The sequence below is a fragment of the Microtus ochrogaster genome, chromosome X (genome assembly GCF_000317375.1).
Source record: "Microtus ochrogaster isolate Prairie Vole_2 chromosome X, MicOch1.0, whole genome shotgun sequence".
Taxonomy (NCBI): domain Eukaryota; kingdom Metazoa; phylum Chordata; class Mammalia; order Rodentia; family Cricetidae; genus Microtus; species Microtus ochrogaster.
The window spans coordinates 11,857,691-11,864,649 of NC_022026.1; positions in this window are offsets into that span (position 1 = coordinate 11,857,691).

A 6,959-nucleotide genomic window follows, 5' to 3' on the forward strand; every position below is an offset into this window, starting at 1 on the left:
AATCAAATAAACATAATTCAGCTATCTTGTTGCTGGTTTGTTTTGCCATTGAAGTGTGCTTTTAGGATTACATTTGACAACATACCACTGTTTATATCTGCTTGGTTTCATTTTCATGTTATTCAGTTAGTATAGCTTATCTTCTCACTTAAAAAAAATTAGTCCCTGTACTATAGGACCTAAAGGGATTTGGTGCCCTCTTGTGGCTTCTTCAGAAGATACCAGGCACACATTTAGTACACATAAAATGCACCCAGAAAAAAACACCCATGCACACAAAATATACTTTTCTTTCTTTTGTTTTTTTGAGACAGGGTTTCTCTGTGTGGCCCCGGCCATCCTGAAATTCTCCATATAGATCAGGTTGGCCTCGAACCCAGAGATTCACCTGCTTCTGCCTCCCAAGTGCTGGGATTAAAGCCATGCACCACCACCACCTGACAATACAATTTAAAACATTAAATATTCTCCTATGACTCTTTTCCTGACATTGGGGTGCCTTATCCATCTCTGGTGTGAAGGCTTTGGCCTTGTGTTATAGTATTTTGTCTTGTCACTGTCTCCTGGAGGCCTGCTCCTTTCTCATGGGAGACAGGGTTGGAGTGGATCCAGGGGAGAAGGAGGTGGTGGGGAGCTGAGAGGATTGGAGAGAGGGAAACCAGTGGTCGGGATGTATTATATGAGAGAAAAGTCTGTTTTCTTTTGTGGGGGAGTTGGTTTTCCCATTCTTATTGAGTGGAAACAGGAAAGGGGGCCTCTTCCATTAGCAGGAGGATTTGCAGATTCCTCGGCCATTCCAGGCATGGGCCCTGAGGATCCTGCAGGTGACTGGGCACATCAGACATGTTTCCATTATCTTGCACAGGAACTCTGCAGTTGGAGGTGGTGGCCTGGTTGATGGAGACAGCATACGTGGGGTAAGGGCTGACTGTGTGCATAGTTATGACAAGGCCCAAAAGAGAAGGACACCACCAACACTGGTTCCTTTGCCCAGGCATTCTTGAGGAAGATGGAGAATCTCCTGGTCATCTTAGTCTTGGAGAAAATGATTGTATTTTCAATAAAAATAAATAAAATAATTCTCCTGTAATATATGCAAAGATTAAGTTTTTTTTTTTACTTTTGTTTTTGTTCATCTTGACTTAATTTTCATGTCTGGCATCAGAAAAGGAGCCAATTACTTTTATCCTTTATCTGGAAACCAACTGTTGCAGGGATTTCTGCGAAACTGAATTATCAAGCCATTTTCAGTTGGTGAGAGGAAAGTTTACTCTAGCAATATGGAATGGAGTAGGTCTCTTGCTCTGGTTCAGCAGCCTTTTATATTTTTCACAGCAGAATCAGCATATAGGAAGCACAAGTACAGAAGCATGTATGTGGATGTAAACGATGGTGGCTGGACAGGGTTAAAATTTCATTACAGCACCTCTTCAGTGTCTGTTGTTCTGGAAGATACAGCAAGTGTGGCAGGGTCAGCTCAGGGCAACTATCTCCACATTAGGGAATGTTCTTCGTTTAATCAGTGGAACTTAGGGAATTTTCCACCAAATTCCTCCTCTTCTATGCCAGAATCTTTTACCATCCTTCTAAAGGAATCCTCTGATATTGGTGGAGGAACTGGAATCTAACTACCTTTCTACTGTTTCTGGTGACATAAGTTAGGAGATTTCTAAGGTATGGACCAAACAGTAGAGACAGGAGAATAACAACCAAAGGTCCCACTGGGGAGGTCAGCCAGGGCCTCCAGGAGGCCTAGGTCTCACCCCAGTAAAATCTTTTGGTCTTGTGTTTAGCCTTTGATTTACTTTAACAATTACCGAGCAATCCACATTATCTAACAGTTACCTAATAATATTTTTAGTATACCTGATTGATTTCCATAGAAACAACATTCTTCTCCCAAGAAAATGCATATGCCACCCTTTCAAAGCTGCAATTTAGCTCTAGCCTTCTATGATTTTGTAAGACCATGGCTGCCAGGGAGTCTAACTGGTTCTGCTGGGCAACTATACTCTGTTAGACCACACTGACATCCTCTTTAATTTGGTTACACAGCTGGCTAGGTTGGGATTTTGGATCCTGAGCACAGTTGCACCTGTGGCAGTAGTACCAGTGATGGTCATCCCAAGTAAAAATCAGGAGTAAAATAGAATTTCCCTTTTCTATGTGGTGAGATCCCAAGTATTATTGGTCTACCTTGCAGTGACATTTCATTTATATTTTAATAAATAAAGCTTGTCTGAAGATCAGAAAAGTAAAACAGCCACACTGGCCAGCCTTGCAGACCAGGAAGCAGGTGATACACACCTTTAATCCCAGTAGCCACAACGACACACAACTTTAATGCCAGTAACCACACTGGCTTGCCATAGAAACCGGGTGGTAGTGGTGCACGCCCTTAATCTCAGAACTAGAGAGGATTATAAAATGGGAGGAGACAGCTCTCAGCCTCAGTCTCATTCTGAGGTTTCCTAGAAGCAGAATCACCATTTTCAGACTGAGATCGAGTTAAAGGCCAGTGCCTGGTGGCTTTGCTTTTCTGGTCTTCAGGTTGAACCCCAAATTCTGTCTCTGAGTTTTTATTAGTCATGTTACACTAACTGGTCCAGGGAGAATACCTAGGTCTGGATTCAGAATAATATTCTGCAATCCCTCCCTGGGACAGGTATATACTCTACTAGTACAAGTGTACTAGTATCTGAGGTAAGTGACTTCTTCTTAACATATCTATGTCTTTTTCTTGGAGACCTTAAAGCCTGTATCTTGTAATTATTTGAATAGTTTTCTCGTGTCCCATGCCATAGGACAGCCAGTAGATCATTCATATACTGAGCATGATCCAGTCTTGCAGGATGTCCCAATATTAGTCTGGTTTTCCCCCAAGTGTCCATCCATGAGGAAACTGCTGTACAAGCTATTTAAGGAGGGCCACTGTATTGGTACTTCAATCCATAGTGTCCGAGTGAAACCAACATTGGTGTGGGAGGTCCTTCTGTCTGTGTGTTGCTTTTATTTATTAAAGAATAAAGAACTGCTTTGAGCCTATGGCAGGCAAGAACAGAACTAAGCGGAGGAAAGCTAGGCTGTAAGCTGGGAAAAAGAAGGGCGGAGTTGGAGAGAAGCCATGGAGCTGCCAAAGACAGATGCCAGTTGGAATCTTGCCGGCAAACCACAGCCACATGGCAATACACAGATTAATAGAAATGGGTTAAATTAATATGTAAGAGTTAGTCAATAAGAAGCAAGAGTTAATGAGCCAAGCAATAATTTAAATAATACAGTTTCTGTGTGATTGTTTCAGGTCTAAGCTAGCTGGGTGGCCAGGAACCAACAAGCAGCTTCCCTTCTCCAACACAACATTCCTCCTCTAGCCACGCCTCAAATGTCAGAATTGTCAAGGCTCCCAGGTGACATCAGCATTCAGATCAATTATCAAAGTGGTTACTAATTTTGGTCAGGGGCTTCTGGCACATATAAAAATTAGTGGCCTCCCACTGGGAAGCGGTATGGTTTTCAGAATCAGTATTTAATTATTATTTTTTTCAAGACAGAGTTTCTTTGTGTAACAATCGTAGCTGTTCCAGACCTATCTCTTGTAGACCAGGCTGGCCTTGAACTCACAGAGATCTGCCAAGCTCTGCCTCCCAAGTGCTGGGTTTAATTTAAAGGCATGTGCCACCACTGCCTGGCTAGAATTTCTTATTGGTCCTGCTGGCTCCAACAAAGGTCAGTGATTTGATGAGTTTCCCTGTGGAAGAAGTTACTGTGATGATGACTGCTCCTGTATCTAAGATAAAGTACGCTATTTGTCCTCTGACATCTATTTTTGACCATGGGCTGCTACAGGCCAATCTCAGTTGAGCCTGGGAGCTTTCAGTCTGAGTCTGTCCCACATGTGGTAGCCAAGGCTTCCAACAGGGACTTTTGTTTCATTGTGGCTACTGTACAGGATTTATTTTTTCCTTTGGTCCTGGTGTCCACTTCCTGGGTCATTCATTCTTCTAGAGTTTTTCTTCCTTGCAGTGGGCACATTAATCACTGTCTAATGGCCTCTGGTTATCTTTCTTTCATTTGGATTTCTGGGTGTCTGAATTTTCTCCAGTCCTTAACGTGAGCAACATCATTTTTGTCCTTTTTTCCCTAAGTAATTTTTCTTTACTTTTTTTTTTTGCAGCCTCTTCCCAGTTAGCGACCATTTTGATGGTGATGTCTATGAATTGCTCAAATTCATCACTGTGAACCCTTCTAGCTTTTAGAGCTTTCAGTAAACATCAGTGCGGTTGAGCAAAAACTGTGTTGTACACAGGGCCTCTGGCTCAAAAGGGGTATACTGTCTTTAAGTATCACAGAGCTGGTCATAGAAGTGGTTCAGAGTCTCATCAGAGCACTGGGTGATTTCTCAAATTTTGACCAAGATAGTGACTCTGCAGTCAACATTCTGAACCCCTCCAGTATGACTTTCACCATTCTTAGAAGGACCTGGATGACTTCTGGTGTGATGGGCTTATATTCACAACACCCATCAGGAAGAAAGGTGTCAGCAACTCATTTCAGGTGACTAGTGATTGTGGCGCTTGAATGATCAGCCAGGCAGGTGCTGCCTAATAGACCCTACACTTTTTATCTGGAGATAAAAGGGACAGTCGGGAGTTGTTGGCAGTAGTCCCAAGTAAGACTGTGCATAATGGCAGTCATGAGGTTGGTCATAACTTGTGACTGCTCTAAGTATGGTGGGGTGTGATGTCACTAGTTCAGCAGATCAGTAGTGGTGAATGCCTGATAAACATATTGAACTGGATCTGGACTGAGAATCCCATCCTCCCGAAGTTTGGCTGGCCACATATTTGATACAACAAATTCAGGGCGCTCTATGACTGGGCACTGGGAAGCCTCTGAGACCTGGACCTTAAGCATGGTGAGGTGGGAGATATTATCCAGTGGTCTCTGGGCAAAGATCCCATAGCAGCTATGGCATGAGCTATCAATTGGCAAGTCAGGAGATAAAATGAACATGGTTTCTGGATTCTGAGCATGGGCATGGCCACACTCAGGAAGAGAAGTAGAAGGTAAAAGTTTTAAATCTTTTTTTTTTGATTTTCGAGACAGGGTTTCTCCGTAGCTTTTTGGTTCCTGTCCTGGAACTAGCTCTTCTAGACCAGGCTGGCCTCGAACTCACAGAGATCCCCCTGCCTCTGCCTCCAGGGTGCTGGGATTAAAGGCGTGCGCCACCACTGCCCGGCAAAAGTTTTAAATCTTGATCCTCTGCCTGCAATATAAGTGGCTATTTGAGGATTGAAACTCTCTCAGAGCTCAGGATTGTAGTAGATACCCAAGAGGAATGGAACTGAACCCTGTGTTGAGGGTAGAGGGTCAGACTATACCAGATATTGATATAAGAAGAAAACTAGTCAGGGTGGCCTGGGTCTCCAGTGCAGGCATCCCTCACTCTGCAGGTGTTGGACAGGTCCATGGTTTCTTCTGAAGGACAAAACCTGTCGAAGAAGAACCAATAGCTTCACAAAAGGCCCTCCTCAGTCTAGAAAGCAATTTTGGGGTCACCACCTTTCAGACTAATAAATCCATTCTCACATTTCTGTTTGAAGAAACCCGAGTCTGGTCTTTTGTGCTTTTTCGTTTGTCGTTTTATTTGTTTTGTCTTTTGAGAAGGGTTTCTCTGTAGGTTTGGAACCTGTTCTGGAACTAGCTCTTGTAGACCAGGCTGACCTCGAACTCACAAAGATCTGCCTGCCTCTGCTTCCCGAGTGCTGGAATTAAAGGCATGCGCCACTATCACCTGATGAGTCTGATCTTTCATTACTCTGCCTGGCTTATCTTGTACACAACCACAGAAGGAGGATCCACAGATAAACACTAAATTTAACAAATGGGTAGCTGGTAGGAAATGAAAGATATTGTAGAGAAATAAACTTTGGAAAGGCGTAAAGACACTCAAGCTAGAAGGCTAGTTGTAATATTAAATCAGACAAGGTCACATTTATCTGTTCACTCCTGGAATCTAGAGTTAAATGCTTTGCTTTACCATATATCTCAATGGCCTACAAGGCCAATGGCAGCACAGAATCTGCTCCTGCTTATGGAAAATGATGCACTTACCCGAAGGACAGGGCTGTTTTTTTGCTAAAATTACGTTCCAATAGCTCATAGATGGGGCAGCTGTTAGAGTTTTTTACTTTAAGAACTTTAACTTTTAGCCTGCATATATTTTTAACACACTGTAAACCATTTAGAGGTTTTCTTCGTCTTTGAATCTCTCTTTACTGTATTTCTCTCTCTTTTTCTGACCACATGAGCCTTTAAATTAGTGAGCAACATGGGTAGGATTAAAGCCGTGGCTTTGCTGGCTAGATCCAGCCCATTCCTTAGCTTTCTAGCCTCATGGCAGAGGTACCGCCTGTAGCCATTTTTATTGCCACAACTCTACAGCGTTTCAAGGTCCCTGCCAGCAAGCAAGCTCCAGAATTCTGCTCACAGACCACACTCAGTCAGGCTGCCTGCCTGAAAGAGTCAGAGTTTGCCCTGGAAGGATGGCCTAGAAAGCCAGCATTTTAAAACGGCACAGCTTTTTTCTTGCTATGGCTGAAAACCGAAAAGCATGCGTTCAGCTTTTCATCAACACCATTTAAGTGTTTCAGGACCTCTTAAAGAGCTGCAGGGTTTTGCAGCTAAAGTTGAGTCAGGAAGCCTCTCTTAGATGAGAGCACTTGCTTGCCTCTAGCAAGCAGAGCAGACCTGAAAAATTGCTGCCACCAAGAAAACATGCTTTACTCTATTCTTTCCCAAGCTTTCTCAGGCTTTCTGTGGATTCAGTTATCACGTCTGGGCACCATTCTGTAGAAGGAGCAGTGGGCTGCATTCCACTGCCTGGCTCCCGCACGGCTAGCTTAGCCCCAGAATAATTACACAGAAACTATTCTTTTAAACACTGCCTGGCCCGTTAT